Source organism: Notamacropus eugenii, chromosome 5 (genome assembly GCF_028372415.1).
Source record: "Notamacropus eugenii isolate mMacEug1 chromosome 5, mMacEug1.pri_v2, whole genome shotgun sequence".
Taxonomy (NCBI): domain Eukaryota; kingdom Metazoa; phylum Chordata; class Mammalia; order Diprotodontia; family Macropodidae; genus Notamacropus; species Notamacropus eugenii.
The window spans coordinates 301269076-301291862 of record NC_092876.1 but is presented as its reverse complement, the minus strand read 5'-3'; the positions used below and the strand labels follow the sequence as shown (position 1 = coordinate 301291862).

Below are 22787 nucleotides of genomic sequence, written 5' to 3'. Positions count from 1 at the left end.
TACTAAGCATTATGCTAATAACTGCTTGTGCGTGTCACCAACCAATCTTTTAGACAAGCTTATAACAAGAAAACAAAGGTGCAGGGATGTGATATTAAAAATGTTTGCAGCAAAGATTAGGGAGCTATAACACAACAGAAAATCCAGTTAACAAGGCAAATCCACCACAGGACATAAAACAATGGTCTCAGTATCTGCTTCCCATTCTACTGGCTCGCAGATGTTTGTTCTAACCAAACTAGGCAAACATTGGGAATTAGAGATTCAGGCTTTGAAAAAGAAGAGAAGAAAAATCTGTAATCTCCTAGGGTGGAAATTGTGAAGTATTAAAGCAGTTATTTAGTGCACAAATATAAAATAGTATAATCTCTCTGTTTTCTTCTGAGACACTTGCTTGTTGCCATAATCCTAAAATTATTCACTCTTCCCAAATCCCCATAGACTTATTAATTTTTATAAACTGCTTTAATGGAAACTTTTCTTCAAAGATGCAAAGTAATCTTTCTTGGAGCTTCGCTTTCATTTTATGTCATACGTGGCATGTTCAATCCCAGAGAATACTCAAACTGGGTTCTCATTCTTCAGAGAAATTGGTTATGGATACTATAAATAGTCACGATAGAAAACAGACTTGTTTGAAGACAGGCAAAGACATTTAAATTCCCTGGAGGTTATTATTATTATTATTTTTTAAGTAGTTTGAATGTCTTTTTTTTTTAATTTCACTTTTAAAACATTCATTTTCACAGAATTTTTGGGCTCCAAATTTTCTCCCCCCTTATCCCCTCCCCCCACCCCAAAACACCGAGCATTCTAATTGCCCCCATCTCCACTCCGCTCTCTTCTCCATCATTCTTCTCTGCCCTTGTCTCCATCCTCTCCTCTGTCCTGTTGGGCCAAATAACTTTCTATATCCCTTTACCTGTATTTCTTATTTCCTAGCGGCAAGAACAGTACTTGACAGTTATTCCTAAAACTTTGAGTTGCAACTTCTTTTCCTCCCTCCCTCCCCTCCCCCTCCCTTTGGAAGGCAAGCAATTCAATATTGGCCAAATCTGTGTAGTTTTGCAAATGACTTCCATAATAGTTGTGTTATATAAGACTAACTATATTTCCCTCCATCCTATCCTGCTTCCAATTACTTCTATTTTCTCTTTTGATCCTATCCCTCCCTGTGAGTGTCAACCTCAAATTGTACCCTCCTCCCCATGCCCTCCCTTCCATCGTCCCCCCCACCCTGTTTATCCCCTTGTCCCCCACCTTCCTGTATTGTAAGATAGGTTTTCATACCAAAATGAGTGTGCATTTTATTCCTTCCTTTAGTGGAATGTGATGAGAGTAAGCTTCATGTTTTTCTCTCACCTCCCCTCTTTTTCCCCAAACTAAAAAAAAATCTTTTGCTTGCCTCTTTTATGAGAGATAATTTGCCCCATTCCATTTCTCCCTTTCTCCTCCCATATATTTCTCTCTCACTGCTTGATTTCATTTTTTTTTTTTAAGATATGATCCCATCCTATTCAATTCACTCTGCGCACTCTGTCTCTGAGTGTGTGCGTGTGCATGTGTGTGTGTGTAATCCCACCAAGTACCCAGATACTGAATAGTTTCAAGAGTTACTAATATTGTCTTTCCATGTAGGGATGTAAACAGTTCAACTTTTATAAGTCCCTTATGACTTCTCTTTGCTGTTTACCTTTTCATGCTTCTCTTCATTCTTGTGTTTGAAAGTCAAATTTTCTTTTCAGCTCTGGTCTTTTCATCAAGAATGATTGAAAGTCCTCTATTTCATTGAAAGACCAATTTTTCCCCTGAAGTATTATACTCAGTTTTGCTGGGTAGGTGATTCTTGGTTTTAGTCCTAGTTCCTTTGACTTCTGGAATATCCTATTCCATGCCCTTCGATCCCTTAATGTAGAAGCTGCTAGATCTTGTGTTATCCTGATTGTATTTCCACAGTACTTGAATTGTTTCTTTCTAGCTGCTTGCAATATTTTCTCCTTGACCTGGGAATTCTGGAATTTGGCCACAATATTCCTAGGAGTTTCTCTTTTTGGATCTTTTTCAGGTGGTGATCGGTGGATTCTTTCAATATTTATTTTGCCTTCTGGTTCTAGAATCTCAGGGCAGTTTTCCTTGATAATTTCATGAAAGATGATGTCTAGGCTCTTTTTTTGATCATGGCTTTCAGGTAGTCCCATAATTTTTAAATTGTCTCTCCTGGATCTATTTTCCAGGTCAGTTGTTTTTCCAATGAGATACTTCACATTATCTTCCATTTTGTCATTCTTTTGGTTTTGTTTTGTGATTTCTTGGTTTCTCATAAAGTCATTAGCCTCCATCTGTTCCATTCTAATTTTGAAAGAACTATTTTCTTCAGTGAGCTTTTGAATCTCCTTTTCCATTTGGCTAATTCTGCTTTTGAAAGCATTCTTCTCCTCCTTGGCTTCTTGAACCTCCTTTGCCAATTGAGTTAGCCTATTTTTCAGGGTGTTATTTTCTTCCGCATTTTTTTGGGTCTCCTTTAGCACGGTGCTGATTTGTTGTTCATACTTTGCTTGCAAGTCTTTTATTATTCTTCCCAGTTTTTCCTCCACCTCTCTATCATGATTTTGAAAATTTTTTGGGCTCTTTAAGACCTTTTCCCAGAACTGATCCCATTGAGTGGGCTGGGATGTAGAAGCACTGACTTCCGTGTCTTCCCCTGATGGTGAGCACCGTTCTTCCTCATCAGAAGGGAGGGGAGGAGAAACCTGCTCACCAAGAAAGTAACCCTCTATAGTCTTGGTTTTTTTCCCTTTTCTGGGCATTTTCCCAGCCAGTGACTTGACCTCTGAATATTCTCCTCACACCCACCTCACCTCCAGATCCTCCCAGCCAGCACTTGGGGTCTGAGATTCAAATGCTGCTTCCAGCCTCAGGGCTTTGGGCGGGGGCAGGGCTGCTATTCAGTGTGAGATCAAGTTCAGCTGCCCGGGTGGGGGCAGGACTGCCTCAGGGGCTCAGTTCCCTCAGGGGGTTTATGCAGAGACCTTCAACAATGGATCCAGGCTCCTGCCTGCTTGGGGAGCCCTGGTCTGCTCCCGCCGCCTCCGCCTCCGCTGTTGCCTTCCGAGGGGGCCTGAGTATGGGGGCACCCCACTCCCCTCTTGACCCACCAAAGAGACCTTCTCACCGACCCCCGTCACCTGTGAGTGGAGGGACCCGCGCGGCCGCTGGAGATCCCGTCCCTGAAGCCTGCTCGGATCTGTTCCTCTCGTTGCTGGGGCCGGTGCAGGGCTGGGCTGGGCTCCGTGTCCACAGCGTGATGGACCTTTTGCAAGAGATTTGCAGGTCCCTCTGGAACAGAAATCTTATCCGCTCCACTATTATGTGGCTTCTCCTGCTCCCAAATTTATTGGCGGCTCTTTACTACGGATATTTCATGGGCTGTGGGTTCGGAGCTAGCGTATTTGTGTGTTTCTACTCTGCCATCTTGGCTCCGCCCCCGAGGTTATTATTATTGCCAAATGAAGCTTCTGCTTTGATTACCTGCTAATAATCAGTTAGTTAGAAAGTCAATACTGTTCCATTGGGTGACTGGAAGGAATTGTTCCAACTGATGATCATAAATATTTCTTTGAAATTTTCCTAATGCAAGCCATTCCTTGTCCTTCAGAACATTTATTACATTTAATCTCCACTTTTATGTTCACTTTCTTCAAGTGGGATGGCAATTTTTTTATAAACATTTTTCTGTTGATCCAAAATGAACGAAATAAGATACCCTCTAACGCCGTGCTTAAAAATTCAAAAGGAATGTAAAAAGGTTTCTTACATATTTAAAAGACAGCTGAATCACAGAATTAGAGGACAGGACCAGGCCTGAAAAGGTCACCCAGTCCAACCTGATGTCAAACTCTAGACCAAACTGTAAATCTCCAATGACTGCGATGGGCTCAGCTTGGTGCAAACACTTTCATTAAACAGACAGCAACCGATAATGATTGTCAATTAATATTTTGCTAGAGCTCACTTTTAGGAGAGAAGTGAATACCACCAAATGACTTCATAACGGGGTCTTATTCAATAAAGAAACTTGCTTTAGGGTTTGTTTTAAGGGCAGTTAATATTCAATCCAATATCTTACTCATATCCATTTGTGTACATATAGGTATGATACATATATGGGTATTTACACATTTACATCACACATTTCTTATATGTATATGTATATTTCCAATACGTGTGTGTGTATATATGTGTGTGTGTGTGTGTGTGTGTGTGTGTGTACATTCAGTGACACTAGGAACTGTCTTTTATCTTTCTTTATGTCACCAGCACTCAGTATAGTGTCTGACATGTAGTAGGTGCTTAATAACTGCTATTGATTGACTGAAAGCTTAAATGACTTGAAAGAGTCCCATAGATGAAGGGTATCACAGGTGGGACTTGAAGCTCTAAGCCTAGAACTCTATCCATGACATCAAATTCCTTTCAATATACATATTTTCATTTATCTATACCTATATGTAGTGATCATTGGTGATATGACTGATGGCCCTGAGGTATTTGATCTTCAGTCATCAAAGAAAACTCTGATTTGTTAAAAGAAAAACACCCAATAGCTTTAGAGTATTAAGAAGTAAGTTTGAACCTTGAGCTTGCCACTTCCTAGTTGTGGAATGATGGACAAATAGCTTCACTTTTCTGAACCTCAATTTTATTATATGTAAAAGGATGGTATCAGTGCTTTGGAGTTATGTACCTCACAAAAGTTCTGACCTTGGTAAAGAACAAAATAAATGACAGGTATTATTATGAACACTAATTGTTCCCTTTATCCCAGCTCCCAAACATACATACCTCTCAATTTTCCAGTTTACTTTACTTACTTTATTAGACAATTCATCAAACAAGGCTAGCCTAGTTAAATGAGATTAAACTGTGTCTCGTTATAGGATTTATCATTACACATAATAAAAGCTGACATCTATATAGTGTTTTGCATTCATTCCTATGTTTAGTCTCACAACAATCCCTTGACATAAGTAATACCAGACAGTATGAATCTCATTTTACAGACAAAGAAACTGAGTCTTAGAGAAGTGAGTTAACTCAGAGAAGTGGTCACATAGTGAGTAAGCACCAGAAATAGAATTTGGACTCAGGTATTTCTTCTTTAAGTCTGGCACTCTATCCATTGGGTAACCCTGACTCCTACAACAGACATCTAGTCCAACTCCTTAATTGAAACATTTAACAGCAACCTGTGTATCAGCACTGAAATGAGGCTCCTTTGTAACAAAGCAGACTAGAAAAGGCAGGGTAGTAGGATGCCCCACTGTAAGACAGAGAGCTGAAGGTAAAGAGATGCCAAATGAGAATACAAAGCAAAACAGACTGCTCAATAAGATCTGGAAATGCAACGTCAGATGATTTGGAATAGACTTAGATCAGGAAATCACAATCACAGGAGCCAGGTTCAAAGCTACACTCAAAAAAGACATAGCAAATATCTAGTGTCTATGATCAGGGTGTCCATCTACCAACTGGAGGCAGTGTGTGGTAAGTGGAACTTGAGTCAACACATAGCGCTGATATAAAGGTACTTACTATCTTGAGGACCCTCAGCTAGTCACTTGACCTCTCTTGGTCTCCATTTTTCATCTGTAAAAGGAGAGGATTGGACTTAATGGCCTATGCAGGCCCTTCCAGCTCTGAATCTATGATCCTCTGCCTTGTGAACTAAGATTCAAATCCTAGTTGCTTCCTATTAGACTTTAGATAAGTCATTCTAGTCGCTGACCCTCACTGGGGGAGCAGGTAAATGAGAATAAGGAATTCTTCACTTTTTTGTGTGTCATGGACTACATTGGTGTCAGTCTGATGGACCACCTCTCAGAATAATGTTTTTAAATGCATTAAGTAAAATACATAAGATTGCAAAAGACACTAATTATTTCGATGATGTAATCCTCCCACCTCCATCCAAGGTCATAGATTCCCTGAATTCTACCCGTGGATCCCTGACTCCAGCTTCTGAATCCCTGGAGTATTTGATTTATTGCCAAAGTTTCTTTCAGGTTCATGATCCAACTATTTCCTTATACTCCCTTCAGTCACTTTGACCTTGAGGCTGCTCATATGCTAGAGGGAGTTGTTGCCTTATAAGAAAATATAGAAGAACCTCCTGAGTTAGAGGCCTTGTATACATCTGTGGTGTTCTTTTAACTGATTTCTTGCACTGTCTTGTCAGTGCAGTGAGATTCTTGACCTGTTGGACACACTTGCCTCTATTAAGTTTGTATTCTTATCTTTTATACCTTATTCCTTGTATACCTTATCTTTTTCATCCTAGATTCTTAACTTACTGTTTGCCACAATCTTTAAGTAACCAGCTCTGCCAGACCTGTGACCCATCATTGTCCCAAACTGCCCCTATCTGGTGATTCCTCCTCTGTTACTGTTTATAACCCAGAATAACATAGCTTTTGAATGTCTTTTTTCAAGAGAAAATATTGTCAACAAAAAAGTGATGGGGTGCAAAGTGTAAAGCAATGACTCCTGAAAACCAATCCCTTTCAGTCTTCATAGTTTAGTATCATGAAAAATGACAGTTTCCTTTACTGTACCTTACCTGGACATGGGCATTTAAATGCAACCACTCCCCACTCCAACCCCACCTTGCAATGCATTTACTTACTTATTACTATGCCTTCTTATCTATTTCTGGATTCATTTAATTTTCAAATTAGTCAGTGTATGTGAAACTCTAAAGAGCGATGTGAAAATGGTCTGAGATAGGTAGGTGTCATTGTGAATAAAGTGTTGGACTTAGAGTCAGGAAGACCTGTGTTCAATCCCACCTCAGCTTCTTGATAGCTCTGTGACCTGGCAAGTCACTTAATTCTTCTCAATCTATTTCTTCATCTGTCAGATGGGTATAATATTACCTATTTTACAAGGCTTCGGTCAGAATCAAATGTGATAATGTATAAAAAGTATTTTGCAAATGTTATATGACTCCGGAAAAGGAATAGGACTGAACGTATGATTTTGTGGATATAGAGAACTCCTAGGCAAGGAATTTCCTTTTCTCAGACCTATAGTCTTAGAGTTACCTAAAGCACTGAGAGGTTAAAACTTGCCCGAGGTAACTGAAGAACCAGTAACCTGCACAGCTAGAACTTTAACCTAGATTTTCCAGGTTTGGAGAGCAGTACTCTATGTATTTCATGTCACTACCTCTTATAGTTGTTGCTATAACACATGCTCTGAGGCCACACTTTCTACTTCTACTTCCACTGGCAAACTGGGTCCTTTGGAGTGATTACTGTTTCTCCCCTAGGGCTAGTCCACAGCAGTAGGTTTTCTAATGCTATAGCTCACGAGCTCCGCATTCCACTCAAAGATTATCAGTTAACATCAATTAGTCAGCCATACTAATCTTCCTGACTTCAGGTCCAGTATTCTATCTAATGTGACACCTATCAGATGACTTTGGAAGTTACTTAAAGCAACAAAGGATAGGACACAGTTAATAAGTCATAGCTTTAATTAAAGACTCAGATCAGAAGCAAATTTAGCAGTTGTCTTGTTCTGCTCTCTTATTGTACAGATGAGATCAGGATGATAGGTGAAATTTGAATTCAGCTCTTCCCGACGGCAAGCCCAATGTTCTACCCACTATACTATGATGATTCCACCCTCTTTATGGTGAGTTTTGTTTTGTAGGTGTTTTTGTCTCCCCTGCCCCCATCCTCACCATGGATCAGTTCTTTAACTTATTTGGCTAACAGTTCTAGCATTGTAACAGTTCCCTTAGGATGTTCTCCTGCATTTTAACTTAAAAACAATCTTGGTGAAGCTTAAACTCATTTCTTCTTACAAAAGACACAGCAAAGATAATAAATAGCTGATCATTACAAATATACTTGAACACTGAAGAGTCATCCATGAGCTTTAACATCCCTAGGCTACATAAGCCCAATTTCTTTCACCTTTTCTTAGAGGTTCTATTTTCTTACGTTTGTACTCAGGACTTATTTTTATGGCTTGCCTCTAAACTTTTTCTACATTTTCTTTCTTTTAGGTTGTAGACTGAGCTAGTCCTAGCCTTCAAAGGGAGGGCTGGGCAGAAAGCAGTAGAGGGAATAGATTCTCATGTCACACTATCTTCCTTCAATAACTCAGACAGTTTAAGATTTTCCCTTTAAAATGAAGGATGGCCAAAACATTTCAGAATTTCACTTTTTGGCCTTCAAACTTCTATGACACGAAAAACAATATCATTAATCTTCCAGGATCTACCCTGTCTATGATTTTGGTGAACCAAAAATAAATAGGTCTACTACATTTTCCCGCCTGAAATGCAACGTTGTAACTATTAAAGGGTGGAGCATAGATTTGCATATTACTGTGAACAAAAATAGTAACCAATAATTAAAGGAGCATAGTATGTAGAGCTGGAAGGGACAGTAGACATCCTCCAGCCTAATTTGAGAGGTGAGGAAGCCAAGACCTGGAAAAGTTAAGGAACATTCCTGGGACCATATAGATTTTTATCACATTACTTGATTCCCTCCAAATTATATATTTTCTTCAATATTAGATAAATCATATACACATATATACACATGCAAAAATTCCTTGAATTTTCCTGGATCGTCCAATGAATTTTCATTATAAGATAAAACCAGCTATCACATGAATTGGGAATACAGAAAGCTGCCACAGTTTGGTGGTATGATTTGGATCATTTTCCCTTTCTTTTCACATTTACTTCTGTGGTCTGTCACGAGAACCCAAAACCATCTGAGAGAATGAGGCAGCTCTCAGCGTGATCTCATTATTGACATTCATGTTGATCAATGTTGGCACCTACAGAATTGGAATCTGTAGATCAATTCCCTTATTAGATTCTTTCTCCCTGTTGCTGTGATCATTTTATCACACAGGCTGTGGCTATCACAGGTTGCTTTATCACCATATAATGGGATAAGCACAGTTGGTTCCTCTAGCATATTGAGAGAAATCAAAACTTTCCTAATTTTAAATCTCATTTTCTCAAACCTTTACTCATTATGTTTATAAAGAAGTTCACAAAAAGCGTCCTTAAAACTGCTTTCTATGGGGGAAAAATAGATCACATTTGGCTTTTCTCTCTGCTTTTTATTTTTAAAAAATAAAAAAAGGAACACCACGAATTTGCATGTCATCCTTGCACAGGGACCTTGCTAATCCTCTCTGTATCATTCCAATTTAAGATATGTGCTGCTGAAGGAAGCATCACATTTGACTTATAAAGAATGTGAGTATATTACTCTATGAGGTTGTTCTTCATTTTATCTCGTGAAATTTGCATGTTCTGGCCACTCCATAGAAGATTTGAAGGTAGACTCTAGATTAAATGTCATCCTTGGTTTGTTCAGACTCTGGTAGCTATGAGGCCAACATGATAGTTTCAATTTTCCTACTAGCCAGCTACAGAAAATCATTTGTCTTCCTTGCCATCGCACTTTTCACTTTGCCATTGTACTGCATGGTACAGTAGAAGAAAACACTTCATGGAGAGTCAGAAGACCTCAGTCTGAGTTCTGCCTCTGACACTTGGTACCCATGTGACCTTGGGCTTATCACACAACATCTCTCTGGGTCCCAGTTTTCTCATCTGTAAAAGGTGGTGGTTGGATAAGAAAATCTCTAGGTCCTTTCCCATTCTAAATCTACAATTCCTATGATTTTCAGCTTACTTTTTTTTTCTATAAAGAAAAACAAAAATCAAATCCCTTCCATACCTTGAGAGTAGACTTCAAATTCTGCTAAATTATCTTAACATGGATCACAAAAGGGACCAAAGTTTGTGGATATCTCAGTACAAACTACCACCATTACTAGAAAAAAAATCAATTCAAGATAACTGTCATCTTACTGGGAGAAGTTACATAATCTTATGAAGGCTCATAAGATCAGCCCTGAACGGGACTTTCAAGGTCATATTGTCCAATTTCTTAATTTTACAGATGTGGAAGTGCCCCAAAGAAGTCAAATGACTTTGCCAAGGTCACACTAGAAACAAGAATTATAGTTTTTCAAAGGGAGCCCATTATACCCAAAACCTAAGAATTGTCTACATGCTAATAACCCCTAGAATTCAAGGAATACAAGTCACTCTATTTGAATCTTCACAGGCAAAATGGAGCTGAAAACTGAGGCAATAACCCATTTTCTTGGTTTTTTTAGAGGTCTGAATGATCTGCACTGTCTCTCTATCCTTAAAATCATGAGAAAATTGTCTAAACCCCATTAAATTTAGCCTGTGCAGTAAGGGTCTTTTACTTTCAAGTAGAAAAGAAACAGGTGTTAAAGCATTCCTATTTACCTTTCAGAATCTTGGAGCTCAAGACCCTGGAAGGGTAAAGAATTGATCAAATTAATTTTAATCTCCAACAAAAGAAATTAACTCTCCCCTCCCCCTTGCCTCCCATTGCCAAGTTGAATCTGCCACTATGAATTTACGTATTACCACAGGCCAGGTCAAAATGGTATTTTGGACCTGTGCTAGACTAACATAAAAACTATTTCCAGCTTTCAAAAGGCTAGTAAAACATGTGCAGATGTCTGGAAAATTAACACTATCATCTAACTCTAACCTTTTGCCTGTAGGAAGAAAAGAGTAGACAAGGTTTAAGAAAGATATTGCAAATCAATATGTGATCATAAAGCAAAGGATTGCATTTCTGGGATGTTCAGGTGGCAGTGAACTAGAGATAGAGTCCAATGCCAAGTGCTTTGGAGAAGGTGGCCTCCCCTTAGAATTTTTAGTTGAAGACATTCATTAATTCTATTTAAAAATTAAAGAGAGAGAGAGAGAGAGATGGAGTGAGATAAAAAGACAGGGGCAGAAGGATTATACACAGACACACACATAATATATATTTGGTGGGGGTTGGGAGATGACATAAACATTACACCATCTGCCTTTAGCAAGGCCCAGCACTTCAAACAAGAGGCACCTATTCATTTCTTTGATAAGAATCTCTGTTTGTTATGGTTAATGAAAATAGTAACTAACATTTATGTGGTGTTTTCAAGTTTACCCTACGTTGTACACATACTATCCCATTTGATACTCAGCGTAAATCTATGAAGTAGGTGTTGTTATCTCTCTATTACAGATAAGGAAACTGAGGCTGAGAGGTAGAGTTACTTGCCCAGGATCACAAAGCTAATCAGTATTTAATACTGAAGGGGGATACAGTTTCTATTTTCTAATATTTTGAATTAGGAAGAACATGCTATATATTTTGTAGGAATTTTGAGAAAAGGGATATTTTTTAATAAGAGGAAAAAAAACTCTCACTGTTACTTTTGAAGATCTTACAGCTTCCCAAATTAATGTATTCTATACTATTCCAGTCTTTCTTTTTCTTTGTCAAGGAAGTCTCACTCACTGTGCAAGAGAAAAAAAGTAATTTCAAGTACCCCAGGCACCACCATTAAGAGGTTCCGGTGAAGTTAATAATAAGAAAATTAGAAAGAAGAATAGAAGCTTTTATGGTTATATTAAAAGTTTTCTTTTAGGAAGTCCTTCCTTCTAGTAAAATGACAATATGAGGGATGGTGCTATAGCCTGGAGGTTGAACAATGTGGATTAAGTTCGATGATATTTTCTTCCCATTGATAGAAGCATGGCCAAAGGATAGTGGACAGCACTTCTCTTTTCAAAAAGGAAATAAGAATGAAATTCATTTATCAGAGATGGGAAGAGGCCTAAAGAGACTAGAAGGAATGGATGGAATCATTCTTTTGTTCCAACCTACCAATATCTGGAAGCCTGCTTTTCATAGCTAAACTATATTTAGCTAGAGTTTAATTCGTAATGTTGCAAATGCCCTTTCTTGTACCTCACGGAGGACACAGACAAATTGCCACTCCTTCCTGTATCTCTGCAAAGGTGAGTAGCTAATGAAACATAGCCTGTTCAAGGCAAGCCACCACATTTAATATGAACTGTGGGAATGACCATCCCTTGAAAATGCAATTCATGACGGTGAAGGCAGGCATCATTTCTAACAGATCAAATGATAAAATTTACTCCCTTCTGCATTTCTCAGCCATTGAGCCTGATCTTGGCTAGAGATACAGAACAGCTGAGGATGTAAGAGTTAATGCATTAATGGACTCTTCGGTTGCATTAAGTATCTATGTGCTGATTTTTATCTCTGAATACAGTATTTCACATTCTCAGCAAAGTCAACAGAGATTTAGTCAATAGTGTCATTGCCTTCAGATGAGCACCTGAAAGTTACTAGTATCAAACCACCGTTATCAAGGGCAGGTCACACAGGAAAGGAGAGTGCATGTTGGGAAAATTCGATAAAAAGGAACTGGATTGCTTGACTAGAATCTCATGTCACTTTAACTAATATCTTTTGTTTTGTCATAGATGGAGAAGGCAGGCCAATATGTATTGGTGCCAGCAAAAGGGTTGGTTCCTCAGCAGATGGTAACACAGAATCTTACAAAACACACACTCTGTGTGTGTGTGTGTGTGTGTGTGTGTGTGTGTGTGTGTGTGTGTGTGTGAAGTCACTTAATATAACTTAGATTCTTCTGGCTTGAAATACTTTGAGAGTGGTGTTAGGCTGCTAATGGAAGTCTAAGCAGCTGTAACTACTGAAAACATAAGGATATCATGCTTTAGTGTTCATCCCAAAGGTCAAAGATCAAGGTCTGAAATTAGCCAGAGAGAAAGGGAAGACAATCACTATGTATAGAATACTTCCACTGAAGTTTGGCTCCGTCATTCAAGAGGTGTTACAGGGAATTAATTTTCCTCTGCTTGTAAGATCTAAGAGCTGGGGGTGTTTGCATATTAGCACATATGTGATACAACACATTTTTGTAGCTGTCATCTTTGGTCTAAGTGTCCATTTTAAAGGCTTGTCACAGAAAAAAATAAACATTACATATTTAGCACCATTAATAAAAACCATTACATACCAAGGCCCCCTTTAGAGCTTCCTTGGCTCTCACTTTATCATAAAAAGCACACACCCTTTAAATCTTTGAATCATTTAATTTTATGCATTCTTTTGGTATTTCATTTGGGAGTTATGGAGTGTGAAATATGCACCATGATGAGAAAACAATTAACTAGCACACCTGTTGTTTATGCATATTGTATTCAGTAAAGGCCTGCAGGGGCTATTATTTTATTTCACTCCATGGTTTCAACCCAAGGGGCTTTAAAAGGTGACCTGATGACATCAAATTATACTTGTATTTAAATTAACGGGCCCAGTGCTTACCAGCTGTGTTAATGCTGAAAGTATACCTTTCTAAGTCTAAGTCATGTTTGTAATCTGTAATATTAATCAGCAGAAAAATGTAGGTTTAACAGAAAAAAATGAGACTAGTAAGGATTTATTATAGAAGGAATATAATGGAACTTATTTTATCCTCTTCCCACCTCACAGATCAGGCTGGGAGGAAGGAAGGCTATTACAGAAAGGAGATATTTTTTAGGAACAAAAGGAGAGCCCTAGTATCTTTGGAGGAGATACCACTGTGAAGAGATGATGAGAAGCTCTGTTATCATGCATGAGACTACCCTTCCAAAGTGGCTAAGGATGGAATGAGAAGAAAGCACAACATAGCACAACTCCAATCTGGCAATTCCTAAACCTGTCCAGTCTCACCAAAGCCATAATGAAGGTGGGTTGGATGGGGCTTTAACCCAAGGTGCCAGAATCTGATGGGAGTATGCTTCATCCCCAACATCAATTTCTGTCTCATGATCTGATGATCCATACTACCATGAGGCTCAGCTACTCCCCACGTAGGTCCCTTGGGGACTTGGTAGGTCTCTTTGGGCCTAAGTTTCCCCTATCCCATAGGACAACATAGGCTGAACTTCCTGAGGGATGGAATACTTCCTCTGCTCCTGGTATGATTATACCTATGGTGGGACTATTTTTTTATGCTGACACCATTCCTTATATCCCCCTACCTTCCAAAATAATTTAACTCCAGCAAAAAAAAAAAAATCCTAGTTACAACTGTAATCCTCATATTCTACAACTATTCTGATGAAAATTAATTATGAATACTCTGGGGCATGTCAAAGTGTTTCTGAGCACGCACCAGCACCCCACTTCTGACATTTCTCTCCTCTTTTTCTCCTGTGAACGATGTGTTTGTCTGTGTGCGTGTGTGAGTGTGTGCAGGAGGTATTTGGGGAGGTGGTTTAAGCATATTTTTAAGTAACGGAGAGTTTATATATGATTGTTATATATCTTAAAAACCTAAATGAACTAGCCTAGGATTATCAGCTCCCTTGCACTTAACCCATGGCTATTCAGATTGTAAAAGCCTTTGGCACAGTCCTGCCCATAGTCCTTTCAAAAGATCACTCTCATTTCTTTTGCTTAATAGATTTCTGAGCAGGGTCAGTTGCTTTGGAAAATGTAAAGTAGTTGGACCTTGTGAGGTTATCAGTGTGCTAAGGCAGGAAAAAACAACACAAAAACACTGAATTCAAAGTCAGGTTATCTATGCTGCTTACTATGTGGTCTTGAACAAGTCATTTCATCACTGTGGATCTCAGCTTCCTCTTCCGCGAAGGGGCTGGTCCCTCTTCAAGTTTCCAAGGTTTTCACTCAGGTTAGGGTATCTTGCTATGGAAACTGACCCAAGTGAGCCCTCTGGGAAGAGGGTGTTGTGCTCCTGCTTTGTGCCTCTCCTTTCCCATAATAGTAACATTAATAATAATGTAATGATAACAAATGACAGGTAAATACCTGATCAAACCATTTGCGGGCATGACATGTTTGAAATAGCACTTGCAAACCCAGAGTTCTGTGTTCTGATTTTTACTTTCTGATTGACTTGCTAAATTACCTTAGATAATACAGTTCATTTCAATAAACATTTATTCAGGACCTGCTATGTCTAAGTCATTGTGACAGGAACTGGCCAAGCCACTTATCATCTCCCAGCAATTGTTTTCTCACCTAAAAAATAAGGAAGATTGGACTATCAATCTACTTTCAGTTCAATGATTCTATAATACTCCTACCTGATGACTGAAAATGTCTTCACATAGTCTACTTTCTAGAGAAATTATGCTTCAATTCAAAGGAACTTCTAATGACAGAATTTCTGGCAGTCTTGGCTGGGGGGCAATATTTTATGGTAAAGAGAGTATTTTGTTCATCTCTCAAGGCTCACTCTGTAGGCACAGAATCATAGTGATACACACTCACAGACTTAGAGTTGTAAACAACTGTAGTCATATTAAATATTCTTTCTTATTGTTAATGTAATGTTAACTGTTCAGGTTAGTGTAACCAATATACATACATATGTCACTATACAAAGAAGAACAAGAGGATTATATCAGAAAATTTCAATTATATAAAATTTGGTTTTAAAGAAGTTCATGTTGGTTGTTGAGTTATTTCGGTAGTGTCCAACTCCTCATGACCCCATTTGGGGTTTTCTTGGCAAAGATACTGGAGTGGTTTGCTATTTTCTTCTCCAGCTTATTTGACAGATGAGAAAACTGAGGCAAAGAAGGTTATCTGATTTGCCCAGGGTCACACAGGAAACTAGGAAGTCTGAGACTGAATTTGAACTCAAGAAGATGAGTCTTCCTAACCCCAGGCCTAGAACTCTATCCACTGCACCATCTCCCTGTCCAAAGAAGTTTATAAATCATATATAATTTAATAAGGTAATAACACAATTTCTTTGTGTCTTTTGCATTTCTTTTTGTTTTCTTCTATATATTACAAAAAGCTTTATTAGTGATCTTTTTTCAACATCTATCACTACTCTATACCACTCTCCTAAATAAAAACTCTTTCTTGTAATAACTATTAATCAATATCCTCAATGAGGAAATTTATATTGAGGAAACAAAGAATGAAGAAACTATGGCCCAGAAAGATGAAAAGATTTGTCCAAGGTCACCCAGCCAGTAAAAGGGAGAGAATCTGAAACCACACAATAGGATCACAGGATCATAGAGTTAGAACTAATCTCCTCATTTATAGGTAAGGCCCAGAGAGGTTAAGGTGCCTCGCACATGGTCACAGAAGCAGTCAGTGGCAGAGGTCCCTCTGTTTTCAAATCTTGTGTTTTTCCTTCTGTACCAAATGCCTCTCCCAGCAGCCTAATTGCTTATGTATAGCACTGGTTTTGTGACAAATATTACCTTATTAAATTATAAATGTTACTTCTAGCATTCCCTGGAAAAATGACAGAGAGGAAAGGACACATCAGGCATCTTACAGCCAACAGGGCAAGGAGCCAAACATTTCTCTACTCAAACCATTTCTGATGTTAGATAAGTATTTGAAGGCAAAAATTCAGTGGTTTTTATCACCAGAATTTAGATAGACCAACAATTTGCTTTTAGGAGTTTTTAGAATTATGAGAAGACTTTAAGGACTTAAGTCTGGAGTGAGAGGGGAAATTTTGGAAACCCAAGATGGAGATGGACAAGCCTAGGAATAGTACACAAAGAGACACGTGAATTAGGCAAAAGTCAAAAGACTTCAGCTAGAATTTTAGAAAACACAAAAATCATTTGTTAGTCAATAAATCAATGCAAATGATTTCCTGGTAGTTGACGGCTAAGGGGCAGAATGAGACCACAGGAAAATGTATTGTCTGAACTAAAAGTAACAGTAAAGAACAACAGGGGTAAGTGAAAAAAAGGATCTGGAGAAGCTGTAGGAAGAGTGGATGGTTTGGAAAGGGCATGGGAAAAAGCAATTAGTATAAAAAGTTATGGAGCTCCAAGGGATCTCTGAGCCCAATCTTTTCATTTTATAGTTGAGGGAATTTAAACTCTGACAGAGGAAGGGAAGGTCCCTTCCCAAGGTCACTCAACTAGTTAGGATGCAGAACTGGGGCTGGAATACATGGAATATTGTCTTCTTTGATCCTCTTCTAATAGAGGGGAAGGGGAAGGGAATGAACAATTACATATAATAGTTAAACAGAAATAATAACAAGAATTCAACCAAATTCATTTTATAGCATGTCCAGTATTATATGATACTTTGTCCTTCTTATTCATATATGAACATGTGAAAGTGGAGATTCATTTCCGGTAAAACTATTTGCCGTTTAGATGATGTTGAATGTCAGTGTTGTCTGTTTTCAATACTGTTTTCATTCTAAAAGGATGCATCAGTTTACACTATGATATTTTCCAGGGGGCAGAGACAGGAATTAAAATGTGTTTGGAATTCAATGAAGTTCAATTCAGTAAGTACTTATTAGACATTATTGTGTTCCTGGCATTGTTATCAGGCATTGTTTGAGAGATTAGAAAAATATGACATGGTTACTGTCTTCAAGGAGATCAATAAATTAGTGAATATTAGAAGACTGCATAAACCACACCTCTACATCACCCACCACTTACATGGCAAGATCTTCAGTAGACATCTTGAACTCTACGTGTACAAAACTGACCTCCATCTTTCCCTCTAACCCCTCCTCCCACCTTCCTTATTACCACACAGGGCAACGCCATCTTTCCAGTCCCTCAGACTCGCAGCTTAGGTTTTATGCTATATTCTTCACCATCTCTCATCCAATCTGTTGCCAAAGGTTGGCAATTTCACCTTTGTAACGTATCCTCAATGTATTCCTCTTTTTCCTCTGATATTGTCACTATCCCAGGGTAGGTTCTTATCATCTCAAACTTGGACAACTGCAATAACTTACTGGTGAGTCAGCCTGCCTTGTCTCTTCCCACTCCAATTCATCCTTCATTCAACCACCAAAGTGATGTTCCTAAGGCTCAGATCTGATTGTGCCATTTCTCTGCCCAATAAACTCCAGTGGCTCCTCTATCACCTCCAGGTTTAAATGCAAATTTACAAATACAAAATATAAAAATTAGCATCCTGTTCAAAGCACTCTCTAACCTAAGCTGCCCACCCCCTATTCCAGGTTCCTTTCACCTTATTAGTTGTTCCACACTTTTCAATCCTGGCCTCCTTGTTGTTCCACAAACAAGAAAATGTTGTTCTGCTCTGGGCATTTTCTCTGGCTTTCCCTCATTCCTGGAATGCTATCCTTCATCATCCTTGCCTCTGAGCTTCCTTTTTCTTTAAATCCCAACAAAAATTCAATTTCCTACAATAAGGCTTTTCCAGTATCTCTTATTTCTAGTTCTTTCCCTCTTTTAATATTTAATTACGGTTGTAATTGTTTAATTATTATACACAATTAATTACAAACCTTGTTTGTAAATATCTGTTTACCTGTCTCTCCTATTTGATTGCGAGCTCCTTAAAGGCAGCATAGTGAGTGGCACATTGCAGCACCTAATAAATTCTTAGTCACTGACTGATTTATAAATTAGGAAAATTGGACTAGATGACCTCTGAGATCCTTTCGGGCTGTAGCTCTATAATTCTATGATCTTGTGAAAGGGACATAACTGCTGCTGAAAGGTACATAGCTACTGCTGAACGTCCAAATTTAAAGGACATCTGTGACATGCTCCATGGGTATCTATTTGCCACAAGTTGCTTATAAAAAAGAATGATAAAAGCTGACAAGCTATGAAGGAAAACAGATTCCTGAGTCATTGGCTAAGCAGACTACAACAACTCCATTTAATTAGGGAACAGACTGAACGTAAATTTAGAGATACCTTTAAGCTGTCACAAAATAAAGATAGGTGATGGAGGTCTTTAGAGGAGCATCAATCTGGTCAAAGAATACCAGACAAGTCTCCCCCACTCAAATAAATAGTCTTATAACTCTGTGAATAATCAATTGTAATAATTCATCTAGATGTACAAAGGGCATGAAGGAACATCTTCAGTGTTCTGCTTCAATATGGAATTAATAGAGTGAGTTTCCACAATGGAAATAAAATGATAATGATAAGACAATTTTGCATCAAACACATCAACTTGGAGATTACCACTTTCATTTCTGCTTTCCTACGTTTTATGGCAAATTCTGCAACCACATTAATGATAATGATATTTTGGACTGAAATCATTATGCGATCTTTACGCTAATTTGAGGATTTCAATGTCTGTCTTGAACAACTTCAAGCACAACAATGAAAAATGAGGAAAATTCTATTTGAAAACTTCTGTATGCATTCCCCAGCAAAAGGGGTTTCATTTGGAAAATTTGATTTCCTTCACAACATAAACCTTGCTGCGAAATGCACATATAGTAACAACAACAATACATTTGTGGAGTGCAATAAGGTTGTAAGCGCTTCCATGTAAATTATCTTATTTGATCTTCCCAATAACTTCGTGATATAAGTATCACAAGTGTCATTATTACCATATAACAGATGAGGACACTGTGACTTAGAAAAAAGCCTTAGCAAAAATGCTCAAGATGATGTAGCTATAAATGGCAGAGTTAAGATTTGAACCCAGGGTTTTTTATATCTGGCCCAGTGTTCATTTCATTCGACTGTATAACTCGTATGTGTATGAGTATATGGGAGGAAAATCCCATGATTCCTTGCATTTCATATTTTAACTCTCAAGATGGTAATGTCAAATTTGAAAATACTTTGAAAACAGTTCTGCTTTTTGAGAGAATTTACAGCCCAGGATGACGAAGTCAGAGGAATAGCTACATATCCACTTGAAGATTTGGTTTCCCCTTCCATAAAATGGAGAAAACTACACTTGCATTGCCTACTTCGGAGGTTGTTGTAGGGAAAGTGTTTTGCAGATACGAAATTACTAAATAATTATTCAATTATTATCATTGAAGGGCAGAACGACAGAATAGAAGAACAGAGGTTTGGAGCCAAATCCGAGGTCAAAAGAAGGGTCCCACACTTTTACTAGCTGTATGCATCTGGAGAAGTCATTTCAAATCTCTAGGGATCATTTCCCTCATCTCTTTAATTAAGGAGTTAACCTAGATGAAATTCAACTCTAAAACTCTGTGATCAAGTTTCCAAAATAGGTCTGAAGTAATAGTAGCTTTGTTGAAAAAAAAAATATTGTGTACAAAGTTCTTGTTCACTTACTTAGTAAAAGCTGAAAGGACAACAGTAGAGTTCTGATAAAGTAAACAGGTAGTTTAATTACGGATAATTCGTATTCAGCCAAATTCAGGATAGTTCACCCATTTTTCCCTTCTTAAGTGTGCCAGTCACTTAAATGAACTAAAAAAGCAAATATGATCTTTTTCCAGCTTAACTATCCATAGCATTTCTTCTTTCCCCACCTGCCCATCTCCTCTAACACAAATCTTCACAAACACCTAAGAGAATGGCAAAGAGAGGCAGATTTTTTAAAAAAATACAATTTATTTCATTTCATGCCACCAACCTGATTTCTTTTAGGACACTGTCTTTCTCTTTCTGAACCTGTAGACTACTCCATTCACTTGCACCTACCCCAGGGTATATAACGGAGACAGTACTGATTTGGCACCCTCAAACCTAAATTAGAATTTCAGCTTTACCATTTATTAGTGATGTGACCTTGGGCAAATCCCCTCACCTCTCTGATCCTCAATTCTGTAGCATTATAGACTGATAGCTCGAAGGGATCTTAGACATCATCTCATCCAAACTCATTTTTACAGATGAGGAAATGGAGGCTTGCAGAGGATTATGGTATTTGCCTAAAGTCACATAACTGGTAGCTGGTAGAAGTAGACATCAAGCCCATATTTGGGCTTGATTCCAAATCTAGTGTTTTTTCAATGACTACACTGCTTCCTTATCTGTTAAATGAGGCATTTGGACTAGACAGCGTATAAGTTCACTATGAGTATGTGGAGAGTGTTGTAGATTTCATTTCCTTCTTTTATTCCCTCTCAGACTCACCCAGTCAATGTTCTAATCATGTGCTTGTGCTAGTCTATCTGAACCCTTTTCTTAACTTCCAATCTATATCTGAAGACCTCTCTGGGCCCTTCCTGTTCCCTCACATTGGCAGCTCTCCACTATCCTCTACCAGCAACCTTAAAAATGTGTAGTATGAAGAATAACTGTGAATATCTAAACTACTCTGAGTATTATAAATAACTCAAATCAATTACAAAGGACATATGGAGGAACAGGCTATCCACCTTCAGAGAAAGAACTGATAAATGGAAGTATGCATAGTAGGGTTATACATGTCTATATAGACATATATCTGTGTCAAATGGTAGCCTTCTCTCCTGTGGGGTGGGGAAGTAAGGAGGGAGACAGTTGGGAAATTAAAATTTAACAAAAGAGGATAACTCAAATAAAATGTGTGGCATGATATAATAGATCCCTGAACTGAGAATCAGAAGAATTAGATCCTAGTTACCAGATCTAGGCTTTAAGGTTCTTGAAGGTAGAGACATCATAGCTAAACATGACATCTACCTACAAAAGTGCTGTATTCATAGCAGGTACTTAATAAACAGTTGTTATTATCTTAGTGGCCACTGATAATAACCATCTGTGTCACCTTGCATGAGGACTTGAGGACTTTCTGTTCTCATTTGCAACTGAAGGTAGTTAGGCTAGATCAGTATTCTTCACCTGCTGGTCCTACACTTATTTATACTGGCTCATTAAAAAAAAAAAAACCCAAACAAACAAAAAAACCTTCCAAAAAGAATTAGTCTGACTAGAATATAGAATGCACAAGAGGGAACAACATGCACATGTCTAGAAAGGCAGGTGAGAGCTTTAAAAGTTAAATGGAGGGGTTTGCATCTTATCTTAGAAGCAACAAGGAGCTACTGAAGCTTTTTTTGAACAGTGCAGTGACATGAAAAGACCTATGATTTTGGAATACCAACCGAGCAGCTGCGGGGAGAATGGAAATGGTGATAATGTAGAGGAGGATGATGATGATGCTACTTATACAGTACTTTAAGGCTTGCAAGAACGTGGGGAGATAGAAGCTGTTTTTATCCCCATTTTACTAATGAGGAAACTGAGTCAGATAGCAGTGAACTGATCTGCTCAGAGTCACACAGCTACTAGGTCTCTGAAGCCAAATTTGAACTGAGCTCTTCCTAATTCCAGGTCCAAAGCTTAGCTACTGTACCACCTCAGGGTGGAGGTAGTATCTGAATTAAATTTTAAAGGAAACCAAGGATTTGAAGTGGGAGGGAGAACATTCAGTCATGAGAAATGGTCAGTAAAAAGCAATGGAGAGGATGGAATACTGAGTGAGAATAACTGAGAAGCTGAGTGTGGCTGGGTCGTGGAGTGCACAGAGCAGAGGAGAATGGAAGAAGACTGGAAAGCTTTGCAGAAGTCCGGAGGGGACTAATTTTAAATGACAAGGGACCTCCTATTTCATCCTGGAGGTAATAGGGAGTGAGTGAAGTTTGTTTAGAAGGTGGATTGGTAAGGGGGTTGTTTGTGATATGGTTGCATCTACAATTTAAGAAAATCACTTTGGCAGCTGAGTGGAGAGAGACTGGAGTGAGGAGAGATCTGGAGAAGGCAGAACAATTAAAAGGCTGTTGCAATAATTCAGACAAGATATTATCAACTAATCTATCAACAAGCATTTATTAAGTAGCAGTCATGTTAGGCACTGTGCCATGTGCTAGATGAATTCTTCAGTTCTGTGTAGTTCTGTGACTAGAGAACGGGGTATATTTGTGAGTGATGTGGAGAAATAAATGAAAAGACCTGGAAACTTATTTGGATGTAAGAGTGATCGTCAGAGAGTAATTAAGGATGTCACCAAGATTTTGAGGCTGGAAGAATATAAGGATAATAGTGCCCTTGACAGTTCAGAAAAGAGGAGGGTTTGAGGGAAAAGATAATTAGTTCAGCTTTAATA

The 22787-nt window shown here is 38.4% G+C and overlaps 1 protein-coding gene and 1 non-coding gene across 13 annotated transcripts in view; both read right to left on the bottom strand.

Annotated features, from left to right (window-relative positions):
* The window catches only part of NCKAP5 (NCK associated protein 5), a 1146457-nt gene that overhangs the window by 162683 nt on the left and 960987 nt on the right, over nucleotides 1-22787 (bottom strand). The window lies entirely within an intron of this gene.
* LOC140509323 (U6 spliceosomal RNA) lies at nucleotides 9163-9266 on the bottom strand. The gene has a single exon (XR_011968654.1). It is a non-coding gene; the product is annotated as a U6 spliceosomal RNA (small nuclear RNA).